This window comes from Siphateles boraxobius, unplaced genomic scaffold (genome assembly GCF_051911475.1).
Source record: "Siphateles boraxobius isolate OS27281-9 unplaced genomic scaffold, OSU_SipBor_1 22, whole genome shotgun sequence".
Classification (NCBI taxonomy): Eukaryota; Metazoa; Chordata; class Actinopteri; order Cypriniformes; family Leuciscidae; genus Siphateles; species Siphateles boraxobius.
The window spans coordinates 6,004,059-6,016,500 of record NW_027508833.1 but is presented as its reverse complement, the minus strand read 5'-3'; positions in this window follow the sequence as shown (position 1 = coordinate 6,016,500).

Here is a 12,442-nt window from a genome sequence, read left to right as displayed (position 1 = left end):
ACTCAGGTGTGAAATTGAAGATGAAACAGATATGCAGTTATAAGCACCAGATACAGCGTGGCATTTTGGTTAGACAACTGTACATGTTTAATGCACAATTATAGTAGAAGGCACATCAAGTAAAAAACACTGAATGTGTGTAAGTGTGCCTATGTATTCAGTTGGGGGTGGGATCCTGAAAATTATGAATTATTGAAAAGAATTTGCTCAGGCTGAAGGTCAGAAACTGGGAGAAGGAACTCCTCTTGATTAAAAATTCATGTTTGCCGAATTGTCTTCCAAGCTTTGCGCTGAGATGGCGGAGATTATTTTATTGAGTGCGCTCGATTCCACCAATGACGAAACAGATCCGAGAATTGAGGCCGGGTCAGGCAATAATAATGCAAAATGGTTATGTGTGATAAACCATATCATGGTCTACTTACAACTCCCATATACATTTGTAACATAATGCATGGAAATAAAGCAATCGTGTGCTGTCTCAGTACCAGTCTCTTGCATCAGCTCAATGAAACTGAAAATAATAAGATAATGAAAGATAAAGATAATGAAGATAATGAAAGGCTTTAGTTGAACACCTTCATACGTTTCTGTTGAAGCCCATTTCCGCATATTAAACAAACAAACAAATAAACAAATAAATTACTTTATTTCTCACAAACCCAACAGTCTTCCTAGCACTGTTCGGGGAGCAGACACACTCTGTCAATTTAAGGCCTAGTACACACGGACACGGGAATCTTTATAACTAGAGTTTTTCCTCCTGCGTTTTAAAAAAAATCCGGTACACACATGCTCGGTTTCAAAAAAATCTCTGTCTAAATGAAAACGCAAAAACACGCTATCAAGCGTTGTCAAGACCATAGACAGTAAAAAAAATGGACACAGTGACCTCATTGATTTCAACGGAGAAGACTGAAGCCCGATTATTGCACTTCCTGTCTGATGGCTGAGCGACTGCGCAGGCTCAAACTGAGCGTGATGAAAGTCTGACAGTTGTACATCTTCAAGTAGCTGTGGCAAAACAAATCTGAATCACCTAATTCCTCAAAAACGTTGTTGAAATATGTTGTCCCGTTGTTTTGATGGACTCTCTATCTATGGGCTTCTTGTCTATACGGTAATGTCTCTATTGTGCGACATAAAGTCGCGTGGTTATGACGCAATCGTTAGCCTGTTTTTAACAAAAACGTCTTCTACGGGGCCATAACGTAAGATAACAAGTGATGGAGCCTTTTATACATTGTTGTGTATATTTAGAAATAAATAATGGATAAATTAAGTATTTGGACGCCTCAGATGTAAAGTTATTCGCTGTCAAAGTGACGCCAAAATGAATGGGAGTCAAAGGAATGCTAACAGCAGGTGAAGTTCTGCTACAATGGCGGCTCCCGCGAGGCTTCAACTTCCGGCTGATGGATTACCCCCTTGGTCAAGACATACACAGCGGCGCACAATCTGACGTCAAACACAGCGGATAACGGCGTACACTCTGACGTCGCAAGGCAAAAACCCAAAACCCTGGTTTTACTGTCTACACGACAACACTGCAACCGGCGTTTCTGAATATCCTCACCCTGGCATGGGTTTTCAAAAATGTTCGGTTTCAGTGACCTGATACTGCGTTTCCGTGTGGACGAACGGCCGAACCGCTAAAAAAGCCACGGTTATAAAAATACCCGTGTCCGTGTGGACAAGACCTAAATCTTGACTAAAAACACATCTCTTTAATCTGCATACACAACACATGATCACTTTTCTATAATTTACATCCATTAAACGATTGTTAGGCTGCATAAATAAGGTCAACCGAAACTGGGAACACTTCCTATAATCAGGCAGGTAGGCAAAAAAGAAGAATGGCATTGTGTTAACACAACCTATTTATTTATTTGTTTTACTTTTTTTTATTATTCACATATTGTGACATGATCACATATTGTGATGGAAACAGGTTTTATAAATTACATATTCTTAAAACATTCCATTTAGTCTATATATAACATAAAATGTTATGTCCTATTTCTGAAACAGTACATGCTATTTATTTTAAAATCATTCAAATGTAGCCCCATACTCTCAGACAGAAATACTTATTCTTTTGCTTTGTGAAAATGAAGTAATGTATGGTCATGGTGGGTTTGGATCTGTCTCTGTCTTACTCCTAGTTTGGTGGAAGAGAGAGTGTATGGCACTGTGAATTAACTCAAATGAAAGCGATTATGACTTTGATGAATGTTATTCATTATGTGCACATCAGCAGCTTTGAAGAAAAAGGACAAACTTGGAGAGAGAGAGAAAGAGAGAGAGAATGAACATTTGTGTAAGAACGCAAGACAGATGAGTTGAAATTAATGAGGAAATTTTTTGATAAGAGAACAGACACTGACTGAAGAAACAGAGAACATAATTAAGGGATTTTTGAACTCTGTCAAAATAAAGGATATTCTTATTTTGCAATTATCCTAAATATGCTTCCCTTTTAAACGGATGACCACAAGGGGGAGACAACCATCTAACCATCGAGACAAGATCCACAGGCATTAGACTCCTAAATTTCATAGTCACACTACTGGTGTTAGTGGTCTAAAACCACTTTCTGGATTTGACAGTCAAATATATAATATATTATAATATAATATAATATAATATAATATAATATAATATAATAGTTTGAGACATTTAGCAAGTTAGCAAGATTATATTGTTTATTTATATATTGTTATGTCCATTTAATAGTTTGTATTTACTTTGTACAGAATTAAACTTTTTATCCTAATGTCAACATATTTGATTTTTGCACAGTAACATCTTGATCAATGTCTAGTGTGAATATTAGCATATACAGTTTCACATCATGTCATACGAATGCTAATCATATAATTAGATAATAGATCAATCATGTAAACAAATCAATATTAGATGAATCAATCTCGCTTCCATGGATGGATGGATGGATGGATGGATGGATGGATGGATAGATGACTATATATGTTACGAATTTGCGTGGAAGCAAAGGCAGTAGGCGGATCTAAATGCAGCAGTAGACTTTAATTACAGAACAGACAAGATACTCGTGGTACGCACATTAAAACATACATTCAATAACTGACCACGAACAAAAGAGCAGACAGGATTTAAATACACAGACGGGATGAGGGAACAAGACACAGCTGGGGCAAATCAGAACACCGAGCGGGACCATACAACCTAACAAGACAACACACCTGAAACAAGGGACCTAATAATGACATGACTAGGATAACAGACTACAATTAACAAGGCACAAACTGAATAAAAGACCAAAGACAGAGAAACCACAAACCAGAAACATGACAAATTGAATAAACACCGTAACATTATCCCCCCCTTCCATAAGGCGCGACCCCGCGCCGAATGAACATCAAATAGGGGCGGGAGGGTGGGTGCCCTGGAGGCTGACGAGGGCGTGGCTTGCCCGGAACAGGAAGCCTCCAGGGCGGAGCAGGACGTGACGGCGGCCAGGGCGGAGCAGGATGAGGCGAAGGCCAGGGCGGAGCAGGACGAGGCGAAGGCCAGGGCGGAGCATTGCGTGGCAAAGGCCAGGGTGGAGCATGGCGTGGCAAAGGCCAGGGCGGAGCACGATGAGATGGTGGCCAGGTCGGAGCAGACTCAGACGAGGATGAGGACCATGTCGACGTCGTCTCCATGGCCCTCACGGAGTACCTTCTGCCCCCCCCCCAAAAAATACTTGGGGAAATCCTCGGGAGGAACCTCCAGGTGGTAGATGGGTTCCGGGCAGGCCTCCCGGAGCTTGAAGGGCGCAGGCAGGGCGAGGCGCAGAGGCGGGGCCGGCAGGGCGAGGCGCAGAGGCGGGGTCGGCAGGGCGAGGCGCAGAGGCGGGGCCGGCAGGGCGAGGCGCAGAGGCGGGGCCGACAGGCCGAGGCGCAGAGGCGGGGCCGGCAGGGCGAGGCGCAGAGGCGGGGCCGGCAGGGCGAGGCGTAGAGGCGGGGCCGGCAGGGCGAGGAGTCTGGGAACGCCCTCTGTAGCCTGGCGAAGCAAACGAGTCCTCCTCCTCCTTCTGCGACGACGCTTCACTGGGCTTGATTCACTACATTGACGTACTTGACTCGCTTGACTCGGCAGACTCGCTTGACTCGGCAGACTCGCTTGACTCGGCAGACTCGGCAGACTCGGCAGACTCGGCAGACTCGCTTGACTCGGCAGACTCGCTTGACTCGGCAGACTCGCTTGACTCGGCAGACTCGCTTGACTCGGCACTTGATTCACTTGACTCGGCACTTGATTCACTTGACTCGGCACTTGATTCACTTGACTCGGCACTTGATTCACTTGACTCGGCACTTGATTCACTTGACTCGGCACTTGATTCACTTGACTCGGAACTTGATTCACTTGACTCGGAACTTGACTCACTTGACTCGGAACTTGACTCACTTGACTCGGAACTTGACTCACTTGACTCGGAACTTGACTCACTTGACTCGGAACTTGACTCGGAACTTGACTCGGAACTTGACTCACTTGACTCGGAACTTGACTCACTTGACTCGGAACTTGACTCGGAACTTGACTCGGAACTTGACTCACTTGACTCGGAACTTGACTCGGAACTTGACTCGGAACTTGACTCACTTGACTCGGAACTTGACTCGGAACTTTACTCGGAACTTGATTCACTTGACTCGGAACTTGACTCGGAACTTGATTCACTTGACCCGGCGGCGCTTGACTCACTTGACTCGGCGGCGCTTGACTCACTTGACTCGGCGGCACTTGACTCGGCGGCAATTGACTCACTTGACTCGGCGGCACTTGACTCACTTGACTCGGGTTCGTCGAGGCTGAAGCGACGTGCGGGTTCGGAAGACAGAAGCTCAGCCTCAGGCATGTCGATCTCGGCAGGAAGAAGCTCAGGCATGTCGGTCTCGGCAGGAAGAAGCTCAGGCATGTCGTGGAAAGCGGGCTCGACTCGGTTCACGTGAAGCGCAGGCTCGTGGAGCGTGGTCTCGGCTGAGCAGCTGAAGTGAAGCGCGGGCGCGACCGGGCTGACGTTAAGCGCAGGCTCTCGCAGCTTCTCCTCCAAGCCCACAGTAAACGGGGAACCGCTCCACAACAGGGCCAGGTCAACGTACCATTCTAAAGATCCGTGAGGACCAGGTTCGGGCATCAGAGACCGGAGAGGTTCCGATAATCCTCCGCGGAAGAAGATCTTCAAGCCGTGGGTGTTCATTTGCGCGAGATATGCCAGCTCGAGGAATTCTGCGACATAATCCTCGAAGGCACGATTCTCCTGGCGAAGACGGAGGATCTGGACATCAGGACTCCAGGTAGGCATGGCTGCTAGATCCTAGGGGGTCAGTTATTCTGTTACGAATTTGCGTGGAAGCAAAGGCAGTAGGCGGATCTAAATGCAGCAGTAGACTTTAATTACAGATACAGAACAGACAAGATACTCGTGGTACGCACATTAAAACATACATTCAATAACTGACCACGAACAAAAGAGCAGACAGGATTTAAATACACAGACGGGATGAGGGAACAAGACACAGCTGGGGCAAATCAGAACACCGAGCGGGACCATACAACCTAACAAGACAACACACCTGAAACAAGGGACCTAATAATGACATGACTAGGATAACAGACTACAATTAACAAGGCACAAACTGAATAAAAGACCAAAGACAGAGAAACCACAAACCAGAAACATGACAAAATGAATAAACACCGTAACAATATAAATGTATGGATGGATTTTGAGTGGTTGATTAATTGGAAGATGGATGGATTTTTTGAATAACTGACTGAATAGCTGGAGGGTAGATGAATAAATGAATGAAGAAACAAGGAAACATACAAATGGATAGTTGAATGAATGATTGAACGGACGAACGAACAAACACAACTTATGTGATTTTATTAATGAATATGAATAGATAGTTGGATGGATGGATGATTGGATTGATTCTTTGAGTGAGTGATTAAACTGAAGCTGGAGGGAATAAGTGTATATGGATGGTTGGATTGATGGATGATTGGATAGTTGGATTGGAATTAATTGGAAGATGGAGGTTAGATGAATAAATGAACAAACGAATGGATAGCTAGAATGAAGAAATGGATGGATGAATGGTTAGTAGGGCTGTAGCGATACACTAATCTCACGATACGATACGATACACGATATTCGGCTGACGATACGATATATATCACGATATTCAGCCAACGATACGATTCGATATAATTCGATACACTTACATCATTTTCTGAAAGATTTAAAGGGGACAGAGTGATTTTTGGTGACATCTTGTGAGTCTTCCATTTACTTGGATTGAATTAATTGAACTGAAAACTGAAAACATCAATTACACAATATATGTCTCTGACTGGACAGAGAGTAGGCCTACAGCTTGCAAATGCTGGGCAAAATGAATCAAATATGTGTTGAGAAAATTAGTTCTATTTATTGAAAGACAGCAGTGCAAACTGTAGCTTACAAGCCTTTGTTAATTGCAATACTGCACTTTATTTACTTTTCAATGGAGAGTTAAAAGGTGCAGCAAGTGGCCTGTTGTAAACAGTTTCTTTGCACTGCATTTTCTTTGACAGCTTTTTTAGCTTGACACTGAACATGTGACATGTGCTTCAGTTGTGCGCTAGGTCCAGCCGTCGCACGTCAGGGAACCTCTCTCCGCGCTGGCCAGGGAGGCGTTGACGTGTGCTCTTGTCTGTGTACAGCCTGGGAATGCAAACCTTGATGAGGTGTTCGAGGGTTGGAATAGCGGGGCTCCATCACGCTCCTAAAGCCAGCGTTTTCCACCACCGAATACGATATTTTGTTACATTTTTTTTTTTCACTAAGCCTATTTAAAATCGTATTTGATTGCAGAGCGCCGCAGCGCATTCGCCCAGCACTACCTCGCTCTCTCTCTCTCTCTCTCTCTCTCTCTCTCTCTCTCTCTCTCTCTCTCTCTCTCTCTCTCTCTCTCTCTCTCTCTCTCTCACACACACACACTCATCCGTACCTCGCGCACTTTCTCACTCACGGAACACCGCTGCACAAATCTGTCCAACACAGCGCTTTCAATTTCGGAGACCCAGCTTTAAAAAAAGCTACTAGCCAGCATGCAAGGAGCCTAGCCAACAAGGAGAGCTAAGTTGTTGTTTGAATACAGCTGGATTTTCGTCAATATCGATGCAGGCGCAGCTGGCCACTAGCGGCTGGCTGACCAAATCACTCTTCATGCAACGCGGACGGGTTTAACACAGGGGATTTGAATGGGACTTATGTATCGATACTGGCGGCCTAAAAATCGATACTTTCTTGGGAAAAAAAAATATGATTTTATATCGCAGAATCGATAAAATCGCTCAGCCCTAATGGTTAGATGCTTGCATACAGAATATCCACGGGCTCTGCACCCTTAACTCGCTCTTACGAGTCTTCATCTCCTCTAGAAGACTGAGGTCAGTAAGAGAGGCACACAATCACTTTCCAGAACGTTTTTGTTTACTGTTCCTTACTATCAGGAATGCAGAATTCCTGTCAAACCCTGCTCTAGCTTGTAATTCTAAACGATTCCTGAAACTTTGCCTTCTCGTGTTTACCTGCCTCTTTACGATGAATCGCTTGTTGTATTCCTAATTTTTAAGTCGCTTTGGATAAAAGCGTCTGCTAAATGAATAAATGTAAATGTGGATGACCAAATTAATGGATGAATGGTTGGATGTCATAATGGATGCTTAGAAACATAACCTTCTAACATATTATTCTGAATAACATTTTTTATCTTAACCAGCAAAAAGAAAATCACAAATTTGGTTGACGATAAGTATAAAGAATAAACTTCTAATCCATAATTAGACATAAAGTGAAATTCATTGCTGGATGAGTAGATTTCTGAGCTGTGAGCCAAACAGCAACACCTGTGTCCACCCTTGTCTTGCTTTATCTCTCCTCGCCAGCTTCGAGTTTCACCAAACAACCTGTAATCCTCTTAACTTCATTCACATAGCTCCATCTATCTGGAGCTGCTGCATTTTAAATACGTATGTAAATATCCTCATGAATTCCCTTGCTTGTTTCCCTAAATGCATTAGCAGTCATTGTCTGATTTCAGAGAGATTATTTGCTCTGTTTTTTCTCTTAGACTGTGAAAGCGCTGGATCAAAGTCTTCCTGTCCGGAGCTCTGGGAAGCGGCTGACTCAGTGCTTGGACTTTCACGCACTTAATTATTTTGGGGGTGGAGATAATTTGATTTGAATTTGATTTAATCTGTTTGTCTCGGACAAGTTGTGTCTGGGGAGGAAATTGATGATGTCTGAGGTATTAATGTGCCATGACGCATAAATATATGAACATATACACAAATGCGCACATACAGATGAGTTTGTCTCGTTTCTCATGACCTTGAATGTCCTCAGCTGTAAGCAGAGATAGCCAATGCACTTTACTATGGGAAATGAATGACTCTTTTGGTCTCTCTTTCCTTCAATTCCTGTAATCATTTTCTTTAAAGTCAGCATGAAATCTTTATTTTATTAATACACATTCCTGGTCTTATTGGGAGTGATTCATCAGCATTGATACATTTGAAACAACTTCCTTTTCCGCTGACATCACTAAGCCCTCTTATTTCTCTACCTCTCCCCTCCAACCCATGTCATATGGAGACCACTTCACACGACCCAGTCAATTAATGATGACTTTTTGTTTCCTGAATATCCTATTTCAGTTGAAAATGCGTCACATTGCAGAAATTAATGATGATGTTAAAGAAGTACTTTAAAGGATCATATAGAAAATAGTAATTGTGTGACCACAGCCGCAGCTTTATCATTGATTTATAATGTAGGGGGCGGGACGCTTCAGATTCTAGAGCATTTGATTGGACAGAATATCTGATGAGAAGCTAAAGCACTTATAGATAACTTAAGGCTAACATAGTCATTACTGATGTTGTGGGGACTTTAAATCATTTAAGCCATTTAGCCAATTTATACTGTTTCACTTCATCACTTAAAACACGTTGCATCCGAAATCGCATATCTTCCGTATATATAGCAGGTAAAAAACAGTATGTGACAAAAGTAGTATGTCTGAATTCACAGTACTCCTAAAGAGTAGACAAAAAGTACCCAGATGAGCTACCTACTACTTCTGTCCAGATTCTGAATTGTGAATACGATAAACACTTTATCCCATGAGGCCACGGGAGAGGATTTGTGAATGACAGTGAAGCGACGCAACTGACGCTGGTAGGTCACATGATAATGACAACATGGCAAATCTAGTATGTCCAGATTACATTCATACTCCAAACACTCATATAGAACATACTTTTTTAGCGGTCGTGAAGCAATTACTTATTCAAAATAAGTACCTACTCAAGAGAATATGCGATTTCAGATGCAGCCGTTCTCTCCAAACCTCCACTCTCCAAAGTCTGAAAAGTCTCCGAATGACTGTGAATTTAAAAATATCTTGAAATATTTTCCGTTGTGTTACCTTTTTTTAAAGCTTGTTTTGTCCCTTGGAAGTTTGCTGAGGGCCCCGAGCATGCCACGACCCTCCAGTCGAGAACCACTGATGAATTCTATTCGTTTTTCAATGCCGTGGAAGAACGACTATTACTGGAAACCACACAGTCTTTGACTCATTGTTCTTGATGTGGCCAGTAGTTAGATCATGCACAAGTTCCAGGTCTTCCCCCAGGAAAACAATCAGCTTGTCTTTTGACCCAAACCTGCTGGACTCGGATCCAGACATTGGCACTGACTGCCACTCCTACTGGTGCCCAGTGCCACCTGCACCCTTGATCCACTAGGGCAGCTGCTTCTAATAACCTTTCACCCAGCAGCTGCGCTCAGAACAGTCAGTCCAGATATTATCACTGCAATCATGGGGACACAGAGAGCGAGGGAGAAACTGGGGCCCTTGATGTTCACACTGCTCCATTCACTACACCTGCCACCTTTAACACAAAGCCCTAATCTGAACAGGTTTCCTTCAGTATGCTGATAATGATAAAGAAGTAGAACAGCCCAACCAACAGTTATTGAAAAAAAGTGGTTAAACTAACATAATGAACCTGCTGTCTTGGTGCTGGGTAATTAATGACAGCTGGGGTGAACTATCCCTTCAATCATCTCTACATTTACTCACCCTCGTGTCGTTCCAAAGCCATATGACTTTTTTTTTCAAAAACTACTGGGGTATTTTAGAATAATTGAGACACTATTACATTTTGAATTAGTATTTTGAATTAGTTTAGTTTTATCCCCTTTTTTTCATTTTCCGTTTTAGTCTTTTTTTTTTTTTTAAATATGTGTATATAGTTTTAAATATTTTTTGTCAGTTGTAGTTTTAATTATTTTATGGTCACACTTTAGATTAGGGCCCAATTCTCAATATTAACTAACTATGAACTACGACTTCCGCCTCAATTATCTCCTAATTACTGCTTATTAATAGTTAGTAAGGTAGTTGTTAAGTTTAGGTATTGGTTAGGATTAGGAATGTAGAATAGGTTCATGCAGAATAAGGCATTAATATGTGCTTTAACTAATAAACAGCCAATATCTTAGTAATATGTATGCTGATAAGCAACGACTTAATAATGAGAATTGGACGCTTAACTAAAGTGTTGTCTATGTTACTACAGTTAATCTAATTGAAAATGAGAAATGCTGCATTGGCAAATAGCTGAAAAAACAAATTTTAAGTTTTTGTTGCATTTCATTTGATTTCAGTTAATGTTTATTTTATTTCAAGTAACATTTTGTATGGTTATATTTTAGTTTTAACTACAATAACCCTGGTACTGACAACCGCTCAGTCCCTCACATCCAGTTATATATTAATTAGACAATTGTATTAGGGTTGACATTTCCTAAATAAAATAATTTTACTCTACAAAAGCCACATCATATGTTCACTTATACTTTTTGTGAGAGGGCTAAATTGCCTAAAATAACATCACTTTCTCTATCAGTGATAAACACCAGGGTATGACAGCACTGCTTGTGAGCATGGCTACACTAGTGGACTTTTTTTTATTCAAATAACTTACATTTTGCTTTTGTTCTTCATACAAAGCTATGTGGATTTGAAATAATACAGTGGATAAGTATCCATTTTATAATACTTTTATGGTGCTTTTTTGTCATTGGGGTGCTTGACAGCCCAGTCCTTATTCATTTTTTTGTGTCACATTGCGGAAATTGATGTTGACTTTAAAGAAAGACTTTACAGGTCCACTGAAGCACCTTGAAACACACAGCGTTATTCAATGTGTTGACGTAATTTCCACTGATGGGCAGGACATATCGAGCAGATATGACATTTTCAGTTTTGATTGTAATTCATAGAAAAACCATTAAGACAGATCAGTTAGACAAGATACAGTGCATTAAGAAAAAAAAAAAGTCTGAAGGTTTTCTTTAAGGTGGCATGTTGTTGGTGTCAAAATCCCATGTTCAGCGACTAGTCGACGTCAAACTTAAAGCGTCATGGCAGAGCATTAAAGTCGACAAGTTGACTAGCCTGTGCAACCCCTAGTCCATTTTATGACATGTTTTTTTAGATGGTAAATAATGCCGCAAATACCAGTAAGTTGACTATAGTGTAAACCTTGGTAAATCACCTTGCATGATTCATTTGAATACTCTACTCCCATAAATTTTGCATCTGAAAGGGAAACTCCTAAAAATGCATATGCAATAAGGTCAGCCACAAAAATAACTGTCCACGCCTTTTCAGCGCTAATTCTTTACTGCGTTTCTTCAGTAAATTCTGACAGTTGGTAATTTAAAGGGGTGATAAAACACGATTTCACTTTTCTAACTTTAGCTAGTGTGTAATGTTGCTGTTTGAGCATAAACAACATCTGCAAAGTTACAGCGCTCAAAGTTCAAAGCAAAGGGAGATATTTGCTTTTAAAAAATTATATTTCTAAGGACTACAGCAAACAGCCAGTTTTGGACTACACGACATTCCTCCGTGGTTGCTGACGTCAGCAAATCCCATTATTTACATAAACCCCTCCTCCGAGAATACTTAATAAGTGGAGCGAGGCCATTTTATATTGCTGTTTTGGAGATGAGTTGTCGCAATGCCGTCGAAACACTGCGTCGAAACATCCGGATTGCAGGTCCACTTTCAGCCTTCCTAGGGACGAGGGAATTAGAGATTAATGGTTCAAATTTATTTTTAACTCGGTCCCTCATAATTATGAACCAAATCTCGCTCTCTGTGCTGCACATGTTACGGAGGAAAGCTTCCACAATCTTCGCGAGCTCAATGCAGGATTCGCACAACGGCTTTTCCTGAAAGATGGAGCAGTTCCAACTTTAAAAACAGAAGCTTTTATTTATGGGCCACAACCTGTAAGTATGATTTATTTTTCGTCGATGTGTTTTCCTGTTATAGTTCGT